This window comes from Idiotropiscis lumnitzeri, chromosome 7, assembly GCF_059441095.1.
Source record: "Idiotropiscis lumnitzeri isolate Australia: NSW breed Sydney's pygmy pipehorse chromosome 7, RoL_Ilum_1.0, whole genome shotgun sequence".
In the NCBI taxonomy this organism is placed as follows: domain Eukaryota; kingdom Metazoa; phylum Chordata; class Actinopteri; order Syngnathiformes; family Syngnathidae; genus Idiotropiscis; species Idiotropiscis lumnitzeri.
Window position 1 is genome coordinate 21200348 of NC_142397.1, and position 21600 is coordinate 21221947.

A 21600-nucleotide genomic window follows, 5' to 3' on the forward strand; every position below is an offset into this window, starting at 1 on the left:
CATTAATTTAAGTAGTCTCTTTTAGACTTGCATTAAGTAAATATTTGTGAATGAGGTCAAAAGAGTCAGCAAAAACATTCCCATCACGCCTTGCTTAAATTCTAACAAGAATTCAAAGCGAGAATTGAATTGACCCTGCCCCACGCCTTTCTAGCACTCATTTCCTGTTTCTTTGTGTGGTCAGGAACATGTAGCGGTGTAACAATTCAAACTCCTTTACAAAACTTTACTTATTTACGTTTTTGATTAGCCAAGCGCCAATATTATAACTTTATAGGAAATTTATATGATCTATATTTGAAACCATTATTTATATGACCACCCACCGCATGTTCCCTCAATAACGGAGCAAGACGACGCTTTCTTCAATGAAAGAATGTCCTTTAAGCCGCAGCATGACATGGTATACGGTGAAAGTCTCAAAAACAAGAGACAGCCTTTGAGAAACACGACAGCTGCTTAAAGGGTTTCTTCGTTTTCCCACGGAACTACATAGAATGGAAACATCCAGCAACAAATTCATTGTGACCAGCAGAGGTGGGTGCACCGCTCCTGGCGGTACTGCAATACCAGGTCAATGCGTGGAATGGACGGAGCAAGCCCCTATTCCATCTCCCAGTTCCAAAAATCAATTTAATATATGGTCCCCAAATAGGGAACGTATCAGATATTAAACTGATAAGAACAGATACTACACTTGATCTTAGCCAAAAGGCCGAGAAGCGATATCAGCAAACTGACACAGGGGGCGACTTGATTCTCGACATTCCGAGCAACAGTGACGGTGACCAATGTAAAATGATCACAACAAACCATTTACATGCCAAACATCAAACTCACACATTTTTAGCTGAAAACGAGACCAACTGTGTTGCTTGCCAGCCTGCGAACGAAACAAAAGCTGAGCAATTGCTGGGTACTGTAGTCCATGTGACCCAAAGTGGACCAATTGGAAACAGCAATAGAAGTATTCCATTTACTGGCATCGCAATGCTCTTAAATGGTTAAATAGTCCGACGTGCGAATTTCAAGAATCTAATAAAACGTATTGCGGATCGTAAGAGGACAATTGTGTTGCTTTTCCTCCTCGAAGTGAAAAGAAAGTTAGGAAATCGCTCGCCTGTCACGTGATCCATATCGGACCAATATGAATTCTGCGCTAACTTCATGCCGTGTAACCATGTAAAACAGTCCTAAACAGACTAAAAAACCGAGATCTTTTCGTTTACACGCACTTCCTGCTTCCCAATTGACATTGTCACTTGCTAGCGCCACCACTTGTGTGGAGGTGAATGACAGTAATTTGTCAACTGCGAAAGAAGCTAACTATTTATCGCATGTTGACAAATAAGCATGATACCGTGCTCACTAAGTGACATGAATGATTTTATTTCATTGTCATAACCATCAGAAATCAGGGGAGAGCGCGAACGCAGTCCCCCACTGTCAGAAATTGTGCAGTCGAGATTCCCACATTTGGGGAATTCGCAGGGGTCAGTACAGCCGGAGTGCAATGGCTGAGCCTCACCCTGGGTGAACCACCTTCGTGATCATGGTATCTCCCCTGCCAGGTAAGTATGAGATGTACACATTGCCAGGCCAAAAGGTTAAGCACCCACACCATCTTCAGTCACGGGCCCGATTGCAACGCACGTGTGATCGCATGCACACACATACACGCTGGATGATGCATGACACGTACATTAATTTAAGTAGTCTCTTTTAGACTTGCATTAAGTAAATATTTGTGAATGAGGTCAAAAGAATCAGCAAAAACATTCCCATCACGCCTTGCTTAAATTCTAACAAGAATTCAAAGCGAGAATTGAATTGACCCTGCCCCACGCCTTTCTAGCACTCATTTCCTGTTTCTTTGTGTGGTCAGGAACATGTAGCGGTGTAACAATTCAAACTCCTTTACAAAACTTTACTTATTTACGTTTTTGATTAGCCAAGCGCCAATATTATAACTTTATAGGAAATTTATATTATCTATATTTGAAACCATTATTTATATGACCACCCACCGCATGTTCCCTCAATAACGGAGCAAGACGACGCTTTCTTCAATGAAAAAATGTCCTTTAAGCCGCAGCATGACATGGTATTCGGTGAAAGTCTCAAAAACAAGAGACAGCCTTTGAGAAACACGACAGCTGCTTAAAGGGTTTCTTCGTTTTCCCACAGAACTACATAGAATGGAAACATCCAGCAACAAATTCATTGTGACCAGCAGAGGTGGGTGCACCGCTCCTGGCGGTACTGCAATACCAGGTCGATGCGTGGAATGGACGGAGCAAGCCCCTATTCCATCTCCCAGTTCCAAAAATCAATTTAATATATGGTCCCCAAATAGGGAACGTATCAGATATTAAACTGATAAGAACAGATACTACACTTGATCTTAGCCAAAAGGCCGAGAAGCGATATCAGCAAACTGACACAGGGGGCGACTTGATTCTCGACATTCCGAGCAACAGTGACGGTGACCAATGTAAAATGATCACAACAAACCATTTACATGCCAAACATCAAACTCACACATTTTTAGCTGAAAACGAGACCAACTGTGTTGCTTGCCAGCCTGCGAACGAAACAAAAGCTGAGCAATTGCTGGGTACTGTAGTCCATGTGACCCAAAGTGGACCAATTGGAAACAGCAATAGAAGTATTCCATTTACTGGCATCGCAATGCTCTTAAATGGTTAAATAGTCCGACGTGCGAATTTCAAGAATCTAATAAAACGTATTGCGGATCGTAAGAGGACAATTGTGTTGCTTTTCCTCCTCTAAGTGAAAAGAAAGTTAGGAAATCGCTCGCCTGTCACGTGATCCATATCGGACCAATATGAATTCTGCGCTAACTTCATGCCGTGTAACCATGTAAAACAGTCCTAAACAGACTAAAAAACCGAGATCTTTTCGTTTACACGCACTTCCTGCTTCCCAATTGACATTGTCACTTGCTAGCGCCACCACTTGTGTGGAGGTGAATGACAGTAATTTGTCAACTGCGAAAGAAGCTAACTATTTATCGCATGTTGACAAATAAGCATGATACCGTGCTCACTAAGTGACATGAATGATTTTATTTCATTGTCATAACCATCAGAAATCAGGGGAGAGCGCGAACGCAGTCCCCCACTGTCAGAAATTTTGCAGTCGAGATTCCCACATTTGGGGAATTCGCAGGGGTCAGTACAGCCGAAGTGCAATGGCTGAGCCTCACCCTGGGTGAACCACCTTCGTGATCATGGTATCTCCCCTGCCAGGTAAGTATGAGATGTACACATTGCCAGGCCAAAAGGTTAAGCACCCACACCATCTTCAGTCACGGGCCCGATTGCAACGCACGTGTGATCGCATGCACACACATACACGCTGGATGATGCATGACACGTACATTAATTTAAGTAGTCTCTTTTAGACTTGCATTAAGTAAATATTTGTGAATGAGGTCAAAAGAATCAGCAAAAACATTCCCATCACGCCTTGCTTAAATTCTAACAAGAATTCAAAGCGAGAATTGAATTGACCCTGCCCCACGCCTTTCTAGCACTCATTTCCTGTTTCTTTGTGTGGTCAGGAACATGTAGCGGTGTAACAATTCAAACTCCTTTACAAAACTTTACTTATTTACGTTTTTGATTAGCCAAGCGCCAATATTATAACTTTATAGGAAATTTATATGATCTATATTTGAAACCATTATTTATATGACCACCCATCGCATGTTCCCTCAATAACGGAGCAAGACGACGCTTTCTTCAATGAAAGAATGTCCTTTAAGCCGCAGCATGACATGGTATTCGGTGAAAGTCTCAAAAACAAGAGACAGCCTTTGAGAAACACGACAGCTGCTTAAAGGGTTTCTTCGTTTTCCCACAGAACTACATAGAATGGAAACATCCAGCAACAAATTCATTGTGACCAGCAGAGGTGGGTGCACCGCTCCTGGCGGTACTGCCATACCAGGTCGATGCGTGGAATGGACGGAGCAAGCCCCTATTCCATCTCCCAGTTCCAAAAATCAATTTAATATATGGTGCCCAAATAGGGAACGTATCAGATATTAAACTGATAAGAACAGATACTACACTTGATCTTAGCCAAAAGGCCGAGAAGCGATATCAGCAAACTGACACAGGGGGCGACTTGATTCTCGACATTCCGAGCAACAGTGACGGTGACCAATGTAAAATGATCACAACAAACCATTTACATGCCAAACATCAAACTCACACATTTTTAGCTGAAAACGAGACCAACTGTGTTGCTTGCCAGCCTGCGAACGAAACAAAAGCTGAGCAATTGCTGGGTACTGTAGTCCATGTGACCCAAAGTGGACCAATTGGAAACAGCAATAGAAGTATTCCATTTACTGGCATCGCAATGCTCTTAAATGGTTAAATAGTCCGACGTGCGAATTTCAAGAATCTAATAAAACGTATTGCGGATCGTAAGAGGACAATTGTGTTGCTTTTCCTCCTCTAAGTGAAAAGAAAGTTAGGAAATCGCTCGCCTGTCACGTGATCCATATCGGACCAATATGAATTCTGCGCTAACTTCATGCCGTGTAACCATGTAAAACAGTCCTAAACAGACTAAAAAACCGAGATCTTTTCGTTTACACGCACTTCCTGCTTCCCAATTGACATTGTCACTTGCTAGCGCCACCACTTGTGTGGAGGTGAATGACAGTAATTTGTCAACTGCGAAAGAAGCTAACTATTTATCGCATGTTGACAAATAAGCATGATACCGTGCTCACTAAGTGACATGAATGATTTTATTTCATTGTCATAACCATCAGAAATCAGGGGAGAGCGCGAACGCAGTCCCCCACTGTCAGAAATTGTGCAGTCGAGATTCCCACATTTGGGGAATTCGCAGGGGTCAGTACAGCCGAAGTGCAATGGCTGAGCCTCACCCTGGGTGAACCACCTTCGTGATCATGGTATCTCCCCTGCCAGGTAAGTATGAGATGTACACATTGCCAGGCCAAAAGGTTAAGCACCCACACCATCTTCAGTCACGGGCCCGATTGCAACGCACGTGTGATCGCATGCACACACATACACGCTGGATGATGCATGACACGTACATTAATTTAAGTAGTCTCTTTTAGACTTGCATTAAGTAAATATTTGTGAATGAGGTCAAAAGAATCAGCAAAAACATTCCCATCACGCCTTGCTTAAATTCTAACAAGAATTCAAAGCGAGAATTGAATTGACCCTGCCCCACGCCTTTCTAGCACTCATTTCCTGTTTCTTTGTGTGGTCAGGAACATGTAGCGGTGTAACAATTCAAACTCCTTTACAAAACTTTACTTATTTACGTTTTTGATTAGCCAAGCGCCAATATTATAACTTTATAGGAAATTTATATGATCTATATTTGAAACCATTATTTATATGACCACCCACCGCATGTTCCCTCAATAACGGAGCAAGACGACGCTTTCTTCAATGAAAGAATGTCCTTTAAGTCGCAGCATGACATGGTATTCGGTGAAAGTCTCTAAAACAAGAGACAGCCTTTGAGAAACACGACAGCTGCTTAAAGGGTTTCTTCGTTTTCCCACAGAACTACATAGAATGGAAACATCCAGCAAGAAATTCATTGTGACCAGCAGAGGTGGGTGCACCGCTCCTGGCGGTACTGCAATACCAGGTCGATGCGTGGAATGGACGGAGCAAGCCCCTATTCCATCTCCCAGTTCCAAAAATCAATTTAATATATGGTCCCCAAATAGGGAACGTATCAGATATTAAACTGATAAGAACAGATACTACACTTGATCTTAGCCAAAAGGCCGAGAAGCGATATCAGCAAACTGACACAGGGGGCGACTTGATTCTCGACATTCCGAGCAACAGTGACGGTGACCAATGTAAAATGATCACAACAAACCATTTACATGCCAAACATCAAACTCACACATTTTTAGCTGAAAACGAGACCAACTGTGTTGCTTGCCAGCCTGCGAACGAAACAAAAGCTTAGCAATTGCTGGGTACTGTAGTCCATGTGACCCAAAGTGGACCAATTGGAAACAGCAATAGAAGTATTCCATTCACTGGCATCGCAATGCTATTAAATGGTTAAATAGTCCGACGTGCGAATTTCAAGAATCTAATAAAACGTATTGCGGATCGTAAGAGGACAATTGTGTTGCTTTTCCTCCTCTAAGTGAAAAGAAAGTTAGGAAATCGCTCGCCTGTCACGTGATCCATATCGGACCAATATGAATTCTGCGCTAACTTCATGCCGTATAACCATGTAAAACAGTCCTAAACAGACTAAAAATCCGAGATCTTTTCGTTTACACGCACTTCCTGCTTCCCAATTGACATTGTCACTTGCTAGCGCCACCACTTGTGTGGAGGTGAATGACAGTAATTTGTCAACTGCGAAAGAAGCTAACTATTTATCGCATGTTGACAAATAAGCATGATACCGTGCTCACTAAGTGACATGAATGATTATATTTCATTGTCATTACCATCAGAAATCAGGGGAGAGCGCGAACGCAGTCCCCCACTGTCAGAAATTGTGCAGTCGAGATTCCCACATTTGGGGAATTCGCAGGGGTCAGTACAGCCGGAGTGCAATGGCTGAGCCTCACCCTGGGTGAACCACCTTCGTGATCATGGTATCTCCCCTGCCAGGTAAGTATGAGATGTACACATTGCCAGGCCAAAAGGTTAAGCACCCACACCATCTTCAGTCACGGGCCCGATTGCAACGCACGTGTGATCGCATGCACACACATACACGCTGGATGATGCATGACACGTACATTAATTTAAGTAGTCTCTTTTAGACTTGCATTAAGTAAATATTTGTGAATGAGGTCAAAAGAATCAGCAAAAACATTCCCATCACGCCTTGCTTAAATTCTAACAAGAATTCAAAGCGAGAATTGAATTGACCCTGCCCCACGCCTTTCTAGCACTCATTTCCTGTTTCTTTGTGTGGTCAGGAACATGTAGCGGTGTAACAATTCAAACTCCTTTACAAAACTTTACTTATTTACGTTTTTGATTAGCCAAGCGCCAATATTATAACTTTATAGGAAATTTATATGATCTATATTTGAAACCATTATTTATATGACCACCCACCGCATGTTCCCTCAATAACGGAGCAAGACGACGCTTTCTTCAATGAAAGAATGTCCTTTAAGCCGCAGCATGACATGGTATTTGGTGAAAGTCTCAAAAACAAGAGACAGCCTTTGAGAAACACGACAGCTGCTTAAAGGGTTTCTTCGTTCTCCCACAGAACTACATAGAATGGAAACATCCAGCAACAAATTAATTGTGACCAGCAGAGGTGGGTGCACCGCTCCTGGCGGTACTGCAATACCAGGTCGATGCGTGGAATGGACGGAGAAAGCCCCTATTCCATCTCCCAGTTCCAAAAATCAATTTAATATATGGTCCCCAAATAGGGAACGTATCAGATATTAAACTGATAAGAACAGATACTACACTTGATCTTAGCCAAAAGGCCGAGAAGCGATATCAGCAAACTGACACAGGGGGCGACTTGATTCTCGACATTCCGAGCAACAGTGACGGTGACCAATGTAAAATGATCACAACAAACCATTTACATGCCAAACATCAAACTCACACATTTTTAGCTGAAAACGAGACCAACTGTGTTGCTTGCCAGCCTGCGAACGAAACAAAAGCTTAGCAATTGCTGGGTACTGTAGTCCATGTGACCCAAAGTGGACCAATTGGAAACAGCAATAGAAGTATTCCATTCACTGGCATCGCAATGCTCTTAAATGGTTAAATAGTCCGACGTGCGAATTTCAAGAATCTAATAAAACGTATTGCGGATCGTAAGAGGACAATTGTGTTGCTTTTCCTCCTCTAAGTGAAAAGAAAGTTAGGAAATCGCTCGCCTGTCACGTGATCCATATCGGACCAATATGAATTCTGCGCTAACTTCATGCCGTGTAACCATGTAAAACAGTCCTAAACAGACTAAAAAACCGAGATCTTTTCGTTTACACGCACTTCCTGCTTCCCAATTGACATTGTCACTTGCTAGCGCCACCACTTGTGTGGAGGTGAATGACAGTAATTTGTCAACTGCGAAAGAAGCTAACTATTTATCGCATGTTGACAAATAAGCATGATACCGTGCTCCCTAAGTGACATGAATGATTTTATTTCATTGTCATTACCATCAGAAATCAGGGGAGAGCGCGAACGCAGTCCCCCACTGTCAGAAATTGTGCAGTCGAGATTCCCACATTTGGGGAATTCGCAGGGGTCAGTACAGCCGGAGTGCAATGGCTGAGCCTCACCCTGGGTGAACCACCTTCGTGATCATGGTATCTCCCCTGCCAGGTAAGTATGAGATGTACACATTGCCAGGCCAAAAGGTTAAGCACCCACACCATCTTCAGTCACGGGCCCGATTGCAAGGCACGTGTGATCGCATGCACACACATACACGCTGGATGATGCATGACACGTACATTAATTTAAGTAGTCGCTTTTAGACTTGCATTAAGTAAATATTTGTGAATGAGGTCAAATGAATCAGCAAAAACATTCCCATCACGCCTTGCTTAAATTCTAACAAGAATTCAAAGCGAGAATTGAATTGACCCTGCCCCACGCCTTTCTTGCACTCATTTCCTGTTTCTTTGTGTGGTCAGGAACATGTAGCGGTGTAACAATTCAAACTCCTTTACAAAACTTTACTTATTTACGTTTTTGATTAGCCAAGCGCCAATATTATAACTTTATAGGAAATTTATATGATCTATATTTGAAACCATTATTTATATGACCACCCACCGCATGTTCCCTCAATAACGGAGCAAGACGACGCTTTCTTCAATGAAAGAATGTCCTTTAAGTCGCAGCATGACATGGTATTCGGTGAAAGTCTCTAAAACAAGAGACAGCCTTTGAGAAACACGACAGCTGCTTAAAGGGTTTCTTCGTTTTCCCACAGAACTACATAGAATGGAAACATCCAGCAAGAAATTCATTGTGACCAGCAGAGGTGGGTGCACCGCTCCTGGCGGTACTGCAATACCAGGTCGATGCGTGGAATGGACGGAGCAAGCCCCTATTCCATCTCCCAGTTCCAAAAATCAATTTAATATATGGTCCCCAAATAGGGAACGTATCAGATATTAAACTGATAAGAACAGATACTACACTTGATCTTAGCCAAAAGGCCGAGAAGCGATATCAGCAAACTGACACAGGGGGCGACTTGATTCTCGACATTCCGAGCAACAGTGACGGTGACCAATGTAAAATGATCACAACAAACCATTTACATGCCAAACATCAAACTCACACATTTTTAGCTGAAAACGAGACCAACTGTGTTGCTTGCCAGCCTGCGAACGAAACAAAAGCTTAGCAATTGCTGGGTACTGTAGTCCATGTGACCCAAAGTGGACCAATTGGAAACAGCAATAGAAGTATTCCATTCACTGGCATCGCAATGCTCTTAAATGGTTAAATAGTCCGACGTGCGAATTTCAAGAATCTAATAAAACGTATTGCGGATCGTAAGAGGACAATTGTGTTGCTTTTCCTCCTCTAAGTGAAAAGAAAGTTAGGAAATCGCTCGCCTGTCACGTGATCCATATCGGACCAATATGAATTCTGCGCTAACTTCATGCCGTGTAACCATGTAAAACAGTCCTAAACAGACTAAAAAACCGAGATCTTTTCGTTTACACGCACTTCCTGCTTCCCAATTGACATTGTCACTTGCTAGCGCCACCACTTGTGTGGAGGTGAATGACAGTAATTTGTCAACTGCGAAAGAAGCTAACTATTTATCGCATGTTGACAAATAAGCATGATACCGTGCTCCCTAAGTGACATGAATGATTTTATTTCATTGTCATTACCATCAGAAATCAGGGGAGAGCGCGAACGCAGTCCCCCACTGTCAGAAATTGTGCAGTCGAGATTCCCACATTTGGGGAATTCGCAGGGGTCAGTACAGCCGGAGTGCAATGGCTGAGCCTCACCCTGGGTGAACCACCTTCGTGATCATGGTATCTCCCCTGCCAGGTAAGTATGAGATGTACACATTGCCAGGCCAAAAGGTTAAGCACCCACACCATCTTCAGTCACGGGCCCGATTGCAACGCACGTGTGATCGCATGCACACACATACACGCTGGATGATGCATGACACGTACATTAATTTAAGTAGTCTCTTTTAGACTTGCATTAAGTAAATATTTGTGAATGAGGTCAAAAGAATCAGCAAAAACATTCCCATCACGCCTTGGTTAAATTCTAACAAGAATTCAAAGCGAGAATTGAATTGACCCTGCCCCACGCCTTTCTAGCACTCATTTCCTGTTTCTTTGTGTGGTCAGGAACATGTAGCGGTGTAACAATTCAAACTCCTTTACAAAACTTTACTTATTTACGTTTTTGATTAGCCAAGCGCCAATATTATAACTTTATAGGAAATTTATATGATCTATATTTGAAACCATTATTTATATGACCACCCACCGCATGTTCCCTCAATAACAGAGCAAGACGACGCTTTCTTCAATGAAAGAATGTCCTTTAAGCCGCAGCATGACATGGTATTCGGTGTAAGTCTCAAAAACAAGAGACAGCCTTTGAGAAACACGCCAGCTGCTTAAAGGGTTTCTTCGTTCTCCCACAGAACTACATAGAATGGAAACATCCAGCAACAAATTCATTGTGACCAGCAGAGGTGGGTGCACCGCTCCTGGCGGTACTGCAATACCAGGTCGATGCGTGGAATGGACGGAGCAAGCCCCTATTCCATCTCCCAGTTCCAAAAATCAATTTAATATATGGTCCCCAAATAGGGAACGTATCAGATATTAAACTGATAAGAACAGATACTACACTTGATCTTAGCCAAAAGGCCGAGAAGCGATATCAGCAAACTGACACAGGGGGCGACTTGATTCTCGACATTCCGAGCAACAGTGACGGTGACCAATGTAAAATGATCACAACAAACCATTTACATGCCAAACATCAAACTCACACATTTTTAGCTGAAAACGAGACCAACTGTGTTGCTTGCCAGCCTGCGAACGAAACAAAAGCTTAGCAATTGCTGGGTACTGTAGTCCATGTGACCCAAAGTGGACCAATTGGAAACAGCAATAGAAGTATTCCATTCACTGGCATCGCAATGCTCTTAAATGGTTAAATAGTCCGACGTGCGAATTTCAAGAATCTAATAAAACGTATTGCGGATCGTAAGAGGACAATTGTGTTGCTTTTCCTCCTCTAAGTGAAAAGAAAGTTAGGAAATCGCTCGCCTGTCACGTGATCCATATCGGACCAATATGAATTCTGCGCTAACTTCATGCCGTGTAACCATGTAAAACAGTCCTAAACAGACTAAAAAACCGAGATCTTTTCGTTTACACGCACTTCCTGCTTCCCAATTGACATTGTCACTTGCTAGCGCCACCACTTGTGTGGAGGTGAATGACAGTAATTTGTCAACTGCGAAAGAAGCTAACTATTTATCGCATGTTGACAAATAAGCATGATACCGTGCTCACTAAGTGACATGAATGATTTTATGTCATTGTCATTACCATCAGAAATCAGGGGAGAGCGCGAACGCAGTCCCCCACTGTCAGAAATTGTGCAGTCGAGATTCCCACATTTGGGGAATTCGCAGGGGTCAGTACAGCCGGAGTGCAATGGCTGAGCCTCACCCTGGGTGAACCACCTTCGTGATCATGGTATCTCCCCTGCCAGGTAAGTATGAGATGTACACATTGCCAGGCCAAAAGGTTAAGCACCCACACCATCTTCAGTCACGGGCCCGATTGCAACGCACGTGTGATCGCATGCACACACATACACGCTGGATGATGCATGACACGTACATTAATTTAAGTAGTCTCTTTTAGACTTGCATTAAGTAAATATTTGTGAATGAGGTCAAAAGAATCAGCAAAAACATTCCCATCACGCCTTGCTTAAATTCTAACAAGAATTCAAAGCGAGAATTGAATTGACCCTGCCCCACGCCTTTCTAGCACTCATTTCCTGTTTCTTTGTGTGGTCAGGAACATGTAGCGGTGTAACAATTCAAACTCCTTTACAAAACTTTACTTATTTACGTTTTTGATTAGCCAAGCGCCAATATTATAACTTTATAGGAAATTTATATGATCTATATTTGAAACCATTATTTATATGACCACCCACCGCATGTTCCCTCAATAACGGAGCAAGACGACGCTTTCTTCAATGAAAGAATGTCCTTTAAGCCGCAGCATGACATGGTATTCGGTGAAAGTCTCTAAAACAAGAGACAGCCTTTGAGAAACACGACAGCTGCTTAAAGGGTTTCTTCGTTTTCCCACAGAACTACATAGAATGGAAACATCCAGCAACAAATTCATTGTGACCAGCAGAGGTGGGTGCACCGCTCCTGGCGGTACTGCAATACCAGGTCGATGCGTGGAATGGACGGAGCAAGCCCCTATTCCATCTCCCAGTTCCAAAAATCAATTTAATATATGGTCCCCAAATAGGGAACGTATCAGATATTAAACTGATAAGAACAGATTTTTTTCTTTTTTTCTTTTGCAAAATTTTTATTGTTACTGTAGACATTGATGTTCACATCTCTCCAACATGGAGCACAACCTTAGTTCTGTGGTAACGTGTTAAAAAAGCAGCATGTTTGACATAGAGGTGTAAGGTAAAATGTATCTAAAATACATCTAGACAATATTTTTTAAAAAGCAATTGTTAAAAAAAGCACTTCAACCTCTGTTGTGCAGGAGCGTAGTATCGCCTTACGAAGTGGGACTTCATCCCACCCTCTCAAACAGAGTCCAGACAGATAAAACCTGCCAGGATGCTTCAAGGAGTTCCTCAGAGGTGTTGCATCTCTCCACTCTGTCCCGAGGAGCCAGGCCGTCGCTGCCAGGACCTTCCCTGTGGGCTCCGGTTCCCTCCTCCGGGCGGGCACAGACGACTCTTCTTGGTGACTGTGTCCTTGGCTTGCCGCAGGCAGCTCAGAGTAGCCGCTGCCATTCGGAGCACAGCCACAGGGGTGGTCTGTCTGTGCCTCCTTACCAGCAAGTTTCTGGAGGTCCAAATGGCGTCTTTGATGGCGGCAAGGGTGAGCCACTGCTTTGCAAAATGTTCTCTTGTGTTCGTCATTGGGCCCACCCCATAGAGCACGAATTGTGCATTGAGGACCTCCCTTGCTGGCAAGTCCGGGAATTGCAGGTGGCCGGCTGTCGCCCACAGGTCCGTGGCAGCACTGCACTCCCAGAGGAGGTGCCTCACCGACTCTTGGGCGCCACAACCAGGTCGGGGGCAGTTTGAGTGCGCTGCCATACCTCGGGAGTGCATAACGTACCTGACTGGGAGGATTTCGTGCGCCGCCATCCATGACAGGTCCCGAAGTTTGTTTGGGAGGGCGGGATGGTTTACATTGCGCCAAACAGTTGTGGGCTCGCCGAATGCAAGCCCGCGCACTGGACATACCGTTTCCCGCTCCTGCACAACAGAGATGAGAGATCTGTGGTTTTTTAAAACATGGCATTCTTGATTTTCTAGTTTAAAATTCCTTAAAAAAACTTTTATAAAAGAATAGGCAGGCGGCAGGATAAAAGACACAGGCAGTCTTTGATCGCTAGGGATGAGTCTTAATTTCCGGAGGTAAGATCCCATCCAGAATCTTGACATTGCTCGAGCTTTTTGAGCGCTTGAGGCCTCTAGTGCAGTTTGGAAGTGCAGGGCCACATATCTGCTTCCCAAGAAGAGCTGGAGGTCCGGCACTCCTTTTCCCCCTTTTTCTCTGCTCATCTTCATTGTTGCTCTCTTCAGTCTCTCCCACTTGGATCCCCAGATGAAGTAAAAGATAGCCCGGTCCAAACCTAAAAGGATACTTCTTGTTGGGATAAAAACAGAACTGATTAATAAAAGCAATGGTAGAATAACTGCTTTTATGATTAAAACTTTTCCCTCTATGGTCAGTTCCCTCATTCTCCAAAAAACAAGTCTTTTCCTCACTTTCCCTACCACGTCGCCCCAACTTGCTTCTCCTCCCCCTTCCCTGCCAAATCTGATCCCGAGTATTTTCTGGTCAGTTTTTGTCAATGTCAGGGGTAAACCTGTCTTTTCTGTCAATGTCCACGGTCCATAAAACTGTGCTTGTGTCTTGGCTCTATTAAGTTTTGACCCAGAGGCCCTCCCATACCAATCAGTCAAGTCCAAAGCCCTTGTCACAGATAAAAGGTCTGAGCACAGGATATTAAAATCGTCCATATATAAAATACATTTTGTCGTAAGTCCCCCGCCACCTGGAATGTTAACCCCCTTGATCATTTTATCCTTTCTCAACATCTGTGCCAGCGGTTCTATGCATAGGACATAGAGGAGTGCAGATAAAGGACAACCCTGACGGACACCGCAGTTAATTTGGACTGCTTTTGTCAGGTCCCCATTAACCACAAATCTACTGCTAATATCCCGGTACAGCAATCCCACCCACGCTATATACCTTTCGGGAAAACCCCATTTTTGCAGTACTCTAAAGAGGTACCGGTGCGAGATTCGGTCAAACGCTTTCTCAAAATCTAAATTTAGGACTACTAGCCGCATATTTCTGTCTCTCGCATAACAGATGGTGTCACGGATCAGCATGAGGCTGTCCGTGATCTTCCTCCCCGCGATGGCACAGGTTTGATCCGGGTTGATCAATTCGCCCATAAAAACAGACATGCGTGTAGCTAAAAGTTTACTAAAAAGTTTGCAATCAACATTTAAAAGCGTGATAGGTCGCCAGTTGTCCAGGTCCGCCTTGTCTCCCTTCTTGTGATGTAGTGTCACTATCCCTACTCTAAAACTGTCTGGTAGTCGGCTTGTTTTGTCAAATTCATTAAAAACAGTGATTAAATCCGGTGCTATAATGTCCCAAAAAGTCAAATAAAATTCCAGGCAGAGTCCGTCCTCACCCGGAGCTTTTGCTTTCTTAAATTGTTTTATGCATTTGTTTAATTCCTCTTGAGTAAAATCGCGCGTTAAAAGCACTTTATCAGTCACTGTTTTCTCAATAAAATTCAATACTTCCGACGTTGTCTCAGGTTGAATCTCTTTCCTGTCATACAGTTTCTGGTAGTAGCTTTCCACTGTCTCTTTTATTTCACTGCTTATTTCTGTTATAGCACCATTTACTTTTCGCAACTTAAAAATACCCCCACTCTTGTTCATAATTCTTTTAAAAAAGTACCTTGTACATTTTTCTCCTTCCTCTATCTCCTTTTCTTTACTCCTTAGTATTACACCTTTACTTTTGATGTCTGCTAAAAGCCTCAATTTATTTTTAATCTGTTTAATTTCCTCATTAAAATTGATACCCTTTTGTGAGAGGTTAAAATACCTTTGTAGTCTTTTTTGTAGTCCTAACATATGTTTCATTTCCTTCTTTTTCTTCTCTCTTCCTGCTTCTCTAAAAAAGGTCTGGGTTCTTAACTTTATCATTTCCCACCATTGTGCTCGTGATTCAAACAGGTCTTGGAGCGTTTGCCAATTTTTGTACTGCTCCCTGTATTTGTTCACCAGGACTTCGTCTTCAAGAAGGGAACAGTTGAGCCTCCAGAGGCCTCTGCCGACTGTCAAACCAGATGGGATTGACAGGTTGCAAGAAAGTGAGAGGTGGTCTGAGAAGAAGACAGGGGTTAATCTCGCATCAGTTGGTGGCCAACCCCGTGTAAATAAATAGTCAATGCGAGAGGCTTTGCTGCTATCTCCGCTAAACCATGTAAAACCCTCCTCTCTTGGATGTATGGTTTTAAAACAATCATCTAATTTAAAAACCCGGCACATGTCCTTCAGTAAAACAGATGTTTTATCAACTTTAAAATCCTCCCCAGCTCCTCTTTTATCATTTCTGCTTAAAACACAGTTAAAATCTCCTCCCATAATAAAGGGTGCACGACCGAGCATGTGACACTGCAAGTTCTCTAAAAGTTCATACCTGTCGTGTTTTTCATTTGGACCGTAAATATTTAAAAGGTTAAAACCCTTTCCCATGAAGGTTAGGTGTGCTAAAAGTGCTCGTCCATCTATTAAAACCGTGCTACCTTTAATTGCAATTCGAGTGTTGTTTATTAAAATGGCCACTCCATCGTTGCGGTTTTCGTTCGACCCACTCCATAAAGATGGGTGTGGCCACATTTCCTCCCACTGCTTATAATTTTTTAAAAAGGGAATACCACATTCTTGCATTAAAAACACATCAGACTTAAGAGTTTTTAAGAAGGACAATACGCTCTGAGCACGAGTCTTTGATTTCACACTTCTAACGTTTATAGTCGAGAAGGTGAGAGTTAAAGATATGATTTAAAATGGAGGACTACAAAACAGGGTATCAAAAGGAGGAAGCTCTTTAAAACTAATCAATTAGGTAATTTCTTGAGACCGGAGTTCTTCCTTCACCTGAGCAATAGGTGTAGGATTCGGGAGTCTTGGTGATGGTCTTTCTCGCAATCTTAAATTCATTGTGTTATGGTTTTTGGGCGTTGATTGTAGTACTATGTTCAAAAAAGACAGCTCGTTTGGTGAGTTGCAAGGAAAAACCCTGTGCTCTTCCACGTCGCTCTCTGAGCTCCCGGGCTTTCCCCTCTTCTCTAAGGTCAATGGAGACTCAGAAGACCGCTCAGATGCTAGTCGTTTAATTTTTTGTGTACAAGGAATTTCGCTGAGTTCACTACTAGTCTGGTCTTCCATGTTGGTTTTGCTCGATTCGGTTGTGGGCATTTGTGGCAACATGCAACTTTCTTCTGAACTCCCCATTGGTGTAGTCAACATATGCCCCTCCCCTTCCACCTCCTCACCTGTTCCCTCTCCACCAATGACAGGTTTTGGAGGGAGATTTGAATTTTCCGGTGTGTCTTTTGGTTGTTTGTCCATTTCAATTTCATTTAGCAGTACCATTTCTTTCCCAGCCTTCAATTTGTTGGCAAATGATTTCGGACAATTTCTGTAGAGGTGGTTTGATTCCCCACAGAGATTGCACTTTCTGCCATTGGTGCATTCTTCAAAAGTATGCCCAATTACTCTGCATTTTCCACAAATTATCTGCTGACATGCTTCTGCCAGGTGTCCATGCTCACCACACTTGCGGCAGAGCTTGGGTTGACCCTGGTAGTGTATGTAGCCCCGGTTTTCACCCAGGACTATCATTGATGGGAGATGTTTCAGGCCCTGGAAGCCCTGGGGGTCCTGCCATTGTTGAATGGGTACCCGCCAGGCACAGTTCCAGATGCCATCCTCAACTCTCACTTTCATAGCCTGGCCTTTCACCGTGCAATATCTACCCAGCCAAAAACAAATGTCATCTGCATTCACTGTCTCATTAAACATTCTGACAATAACTGTTTTAGCAGCATTATCAGTCAGTTTTTCCACATTGAACGCAGAAAACTGGGCTTTTACCTCTTCATAACGAAGCCAAAATTCGCGATGATTTAGAGCAGAGCTGAAACTAACATCAAAACCTTTGCTAAAAGGCAACGTTATGATACAGTTCAGGTCATTAGCATTAAATTCCAAGGTCTGTTGGATAAGTTTCCTGGAAAAGTCCAGTCTGGACATTACCAGGACCTCTCCATTAACTTCCTTGAAAGTAAAACGTACACTGTGGTGCCTCCGCATGCCGGCATGGGTGGCCGACATAGCCGGAGAACCACAGGACGTAGATAATAAATAATAACAAATACTAGTTTATATTTACTTACCTTAGTCGGATAACTGAAAATACAAAGGTTATTATCAACAATAAGCAACAGCTGATATATCCCCCAATGAATAAGTCCTATACCACAGCAGGTATAGAACCAACACGCCCAAAGGAGGTGATCGCAGTCTTAGCCAAAAGGCCGAGAAGCGATTCCGAGCAACAGTGACGGTGACCAATGTAAAATGATCACAACAAACCATTTACATGCCAAACATCAAACTCACACATTTTTAGCTGAAAACGAGACCAACTGTGTTGCTTGCCAGCCTGCGAACGAAACAAAAGCTTAGCAATTGCTGGGTACTGTAGTCCATGTGACCCAAAGTGGACCAATTGGAAACAGCAATAGAAGTATTCCATTCACTGGCATCGCAATGCTCTTAAATGGTTAAATAGTCCGACGTGCGAATTTCAAGAATCTAATAAAACGTATTGCGGATCGTAAGAGGACAATTGTGTTGCTTTTCCTCCTCTAAGTGAAAAGAAAGTTAGGAAATCGCTCGCCTGTCACGTGATCCATATCGGACCAATATGAATTCTGCGCTAACTTCATGCCGTGTAACCATGTAAAACAGTCCTAAACAGACTAAAAAACCGAGATCTTTTCGTTTACACGCACTTCCTGCTTCCCAATTGACATTGTCACTTGCTAGCGCCACCACTTGTGTGGAGGTGAATGACAGTAATTTGTCAACTGCGAAAGAAGCTAACTATTTATCGCATGTTGACAAATAAGCATGATACCGTGCTCACTAAGTGACATGAATGATTTTATGTCATTGTCATTACCATCAGAAATCAGGGGAGAGCGCGAACGCAGTCCCCCACTGTCAGAAATTGTGCAGTCGAGATTCCCACATTTGGGGAATTCGCAGGGGTCAGTACAGCCGGAGTGCAATGGCTGAGCCTCACCCTGGGTGAACCACCTTCGTTATCATGGTATCTCCCCTGCCAGGTAAGTATGAGATGTACACATTGCCAGGCCAAAAGGTTAAGCACCCACACCATCTTCAGTCACGGGCCCGATTGCAACGCACGTGTGATCGCATGCACACACATACACGCTGGATGATGCATGACACGTACATTAATTTAAGTAGTCTCTTTTAGACTTGCATTAAGTAAATATTTGTGAATGAGGTCAAAAGAATCAGCAAAAACATTCCCATCACGCCTTGCTTAAATTCTAACAAGAATTCAAAGCGAGAATTGAATTGACCCTGCCCCACGCCTTTCTAGCACTCATTTCCTGTTTCTTTGTGTGGTCAGGAACATGTAGCGGTGTAACAATTCAAACTCCTTTACAAAACTTTACTTATTTACGTTTTTGATTAGCCAAGCGCCAATATTATAACTTTATAGGAAATTTATATGATCTATATTTGAAACCATTATTTATATGACCACCCACCGCATGTTCCCTCAATAACGGAGCAAGACGACGCTTTCTTCAATGAAAGAATGTCCTTTAAGCCGCAGCATGACATGGTATTCGGTGAAAGTCTCAAAAACAAGAGACAGCCTTTGAGAAACACGACAGCTGCTTAAAGGGTTTCTTCGTTCTCCCACAGAACTACATAGAATGGAAACATCCAGCAACAAATTCATTGTGACCAGCAGAGGTGGGTGCACCGCTCCTGGCGGTACTGCAATACCAGGTCGATGCGTGGAATGGATGGAGCAAGCCCCTATTCCATCTCCCAGTTCCAAAAATCAATTTAATATATGGTCCCCAAATAGGGAACGTATCAGATATTAAACTGATAAGAACAGATACTACACTTGATCTTAGCCAAAAGGCCGAGAAGCGATATCAGCAAACTGACACAGGGGGCGACTTGATTCTCGACATTCCGAGCAACAGTGACGGTGACCAATGTAAAATGATCACAACAAACCATTTACATGCCAAACATCAAACTCACACATTTTTAGCTGAAAACGAGACCAACTGTGTTGCTTGCCAGCCTGCGAACGAAACAAAAGCTTAGCAATTGCTGGGTACTGTAGTCCATGTGACCCAAAGTGGACCAATTGGAAACAGCAATAGAAGTATTCCATTCACTGGCATCGCAATGCTCTTAAATGGTTAAATAGTCCGACGTGCGAATTTCAAGAATCTAATAAAACGTATTGCGGATCGTAAGAGGACAATTGTGTTGCTTTTCCTCCTCTAAGTGAAAAGAAAGTTAGGAAATCGCTCGCCTGTCACGTGATCCATATCGGACCAATATGAATTCTGCGCTAACTTCATGCCGTGTAACCATGTAAAACAGTCCTAAACAGACTAAAAAACCGAGATCTTTTCGTTTACACGCACTTCCTGCTTCCCAATTGACATTGTCACTTGCTAGCGCCACCACTTGTGTGGAGGTGAATGACAGTAATTTGTCAACTGCGAAAGAAGCTAACTATTTATCGCATGTTGACAAATAAGCATGATACCGTGCTCCCTAAGTGACATGAATGATTTTATTTCATTGTCATTACCATGAGAAATCAGGGGAGAGCGCGAACGCAGTCCCCCACTGTCAGAAATTGTGCAGTCGAGATTCCCACATTTGGGGAATTCGCAGGGGTCAGTACAGCCGGAGTGCAATGGCTGAGCCTCACCCTGGGTGAACCACCTTCGTGATCATGGTATCTCCCCTGCCAGGTAAGTATGAGATGTACACATTGCCAGGCCAAAAGGTTAAGCACCCACACCATCTTCAGTCACGGGCCCGATTGCAACGCACGTGTGATCGCATGCACACACATACACGCTGGATGATGCATGACACGTACATTAATTTAAGTAGTCGCTTTTAGACTTGCATTAAGTAAATATTTGTGAATGAGGTCAAAAGAATCAGCAAAAACATTCCCATCACGCCTTGCTTAAATTCTAACAAGAATTCAAAGCGAGAATTGAATTGACCCTGCCCCACGCCTTTCGAGCACTCATTTCCTGTTTCTTTGTGTGGTCAGGAACATGTAGCGGTGTAACAATTCAAACTCCTTTACAAAACTTTACTTATTTACGTTTTTGATTAGCCAAGCGCCAATATTATAACTTTATAGGAAATTTATATGATCTATATTTGAAACCATTATTTATATGACCACCCACCGCATGTTCCCTCAATAACGGAGCAAGACGACGCTTTCTTCAATGAAAGAATGTCCTTTAAGCCGCAGCATGACATGGTATTCGGTGAAAGTCTCTAAAACAAGAGACAGCCTTTGAGAAACACGACAGCTGTTTAAAGGGTTTCTTCGTTTTCCCACAGAACTACATAGAATGGAAACATCCAGCAAGAAATTCATTGTGACCAGCAGAGGTGGGTGCACCGCTCCTGGCGGTACTGCAATACCAGGTCAATGCGTGGAATGGACGGAGCAAGCCCCTATTGCATCTCCCAGTTCCAAAAATCAATTTAATATATGGTCCCCAAATAGGGAACGTATCAGATATTAAACTGATAAGAACAGATACTACACTTGATCTTAGCCAAAAGGCCGAGAAGCGATATCAGCAAACTGACACAGGGGGCGACTTGATTCTCGACATTCCGAGCAACAGTGACGGTGACCAATGTAAAATGATCACAACAAACCATTTACATGCCAAACATCAAACTCACACATTTTTAGCTGAAAACGAGACCAACTGTGTTGCTTGCCAGCCTGCGAACGAAACAAAAGCTGAGCAATTGCTGGGTACTGTAGTCCATGTGACCCAAAGTGGACCAATTGGAAACAGCAATAGAAGTATTCCATTTACTGGCATCGCAATGCTCTTAAATGGTTAAATAGTCCGACGTGCGAATT

At 43.1% G+C, this 21600-nt stretch overlaps 19 non-coding genes across 19 annotated transcripts; all 19 read right to left on the reverse strand.

The window, feature by feature from the left end:
- Positions 1 to 536: 536 nt before the first annotated feature.
- LOC148334112 (U2 spliceosomal RNA) lies at positions 537 to 727 on the reverse strand. The gene has a single exon (XR_015844469.1). It is a non-coding gene; the product is annotated as a U2 spliceosomal RNA (small nuclear RNA).
- A 688-nt stretch (positions 728 to 1415) lies between these two features.
- Positions 1416 to 1579, reverse strand: LOC148334113 (U1 spliceosomal RNA). Its single transcript, XR_015844565.1, has one exon. It is a non-coding gene; the product is annotated as a U1 spliceosomal RNA (small nuclear RNA).
- A 658-nt stretch (positions 1580 to 2237) lies between these two features.
- LOC148334114 (U2 spliceosomal RNA) lies at positions 2238 to 2428 on the reverse strand. Its single transcript, XR_015844434.1, has one exon. It is a non-coding gene; the product is annotated as a U2 spliceosomal RNA (small nuclear RNA).
- Positions 2429 to 3116: 688 nt separating this feature from the next.
- On the reverse strand, positions 3117 to 3280 carry LOC148334115 (U1 spliceosomal RNA). Its single transcript, XR_015844328.1, has one exon. It is a non-coding gene; the product is annotated as a U1 spliceosomal RNA (small nuclear RNA).
- Positions 3281 to 3938: 658 nt separating this feature from the next.
- LOC148334116 (U2 spliceosomal RNA) lies at positions 3939 to 4129 on the reverse strand. The gene has a single exon (XR_015844496.1). It is a non-coding gene; the product is annotated as a U2 spliceosomal RNA (small nuclear RNA).
- A 688-nt stretch (positions 4130 to 4817) lies between these two features.
- Positions 4818 to 4981, reverse strand: LOC148334117 (U1 spliceosomal RNA). The gene has a single exon (XR_015844317.1). It is a non-coding gene; the product is annotated as a U1 spliceosomal RNA (small nuclear RNA).
- Positions 4982 to 5639: 658 nt separating this feature from the next.
- LOC148334118 (U2 spliceosomal RNA) lies at positions 5640 to 5830 on the reverse strand. Its single transcript, XR_015844435.1, has one exon. It is a non-coding gene; the product is annotated as a U2 spliceosomal RNA (small nuclear RNA).
- A 688-nt stretch (positions 5831 to 6518) lies between these two features.
- On the reverse strand, positions 6519 to 6682 carry LOC148334119 (U1 spliceosomal RNA). Its single transcript, XR_015844566.1, has one exon. It is a non-coding gene; the product is annotated as a U1 spliceosomal RNA (small nuclear RNA).
- Positions 6683 to 7340: 658 nt separating this feature from the next.
- LOC148334120 (U2 spliceosomal RNA) lies at positions 7341 to 7531 on the reverse strand. The gene has a single exon (XR_015844494.1). It is a non-coding gene; the product is annotated as a U2 spliceosomal RNA (small nuclear RNA).
- A 688-nt stretch (positions 7532 to 8219) lies between these two features.
- Positions 8220 to 8383, reverse strand: LOC148334121 (U1 spliceosomal RNA). The gene has a single exon (XR_015844567.1). It is a non-coding gene; the product is annotated as a U1 spliceosomal RNA (small nuclear RNA).
- Positions 8384 to 9041: 658 nt separating this feature from the next.
- On the reverse strand, positions 9042 to 9232 carry LOC148334122 (U2 spliceosomal RNA). The gene has a single exon (XR_015844436.1). It is a non-coding gene; the product is annotated as a U2 spliceosomal RNA (small nuclear RNA).
- Positions 9233 to 9920: 688 nt separating this feature from the next.
- LOC148334123 (U1 spliceosomal RNA) lies at positions 9921 to 10084 on the reverse strand. Its single transcript, XR_015844568.1, has one exon. It is a non-coding gene; the product is annotated as a U1 spliceosomal RNA (small nuclear RNA).
- Positions 10085 to 10742: 658 nt separating this feature from the next.
- LOC148334124 (U2 spliceosomal RNA) lies at positions 10743 to 10933 on the reverse strand. Its single transcript, XR_015844437.1, has one exon. It is a non-coding gene; the product is annotated as a U2 spliceosomal RNA (small nuclear RNA).
- A 688-nt stretch (positions 10934 to 11621) lies between these two features.
- LOC148334125 (U1 spliceosomal RNA) lies at positions 11622 to 11785 on the reverse strand. Its single transcript, XR_015844569.1, has one exon. It is a non-coding gene; the product is annotated as a U1 spliceosomal RNA (small nuclear RNA).
- Positions 11786 to 12443: 658 nt separating this feature from the next.
- Positions 12444 to 12627, reverse strand: LOC148334126 (U2 spliceosomal RNA). Its single transcript, XR_015844504.1, has one exon. It is a non-coding gene; the product is annotated as a U2 spliceosomal RNA (small nuclear RNA).
- A 5959-nt stretch (positions 12628 to 18586) lies between these two features.
- On the reverse strand, positions 18587 to 18750 carry LOC148334127 (U1 spliceosomal RNA). Its single transcript, XR_015844373.1, has one exon. It is a non-coding gene; the product is annotated as a U1 spliceosomal RNA (small nuclear RNA).
- Positions 18751 to 19408: 658 nt separating this feature from the next.
- Positions 19409 to 19599, reverse strand: LOC148334128 (U2 spliceosomal RNA). Its single transcript, XR_015844414.1, has one exon. It is a non-coding gene; the product is annotated as a U2 spliceosomal RNA (small nuclear RNA).
- A 688-nt stretch (positions 19600 to 20287) lies between these two features.
- On the reverse strand, positions 20288 to 20451 carry LOC148334129 (U1 spliceosomal RNA). Its single transcript, XR_015844570.1, has one exon. It is a non-coding gene; the product is annotated as a U1 spliceosomal RNA (small nuclear RNA).
- A 658-nt stretch (positions 20452 to 21109) lies between these two features.
- On the reverse strand, positions 21110 to 21300 carry LOC148334130 (U2 spliceosomal RNA). The gene has a single exon (XR_015844486.1). It is a non-coding gene; the product is annotated as a U2 spliceosomal RNA (small nuclear RNA).
- Positions 21301 to 21600: the final 300 nt, after the last annotated feature.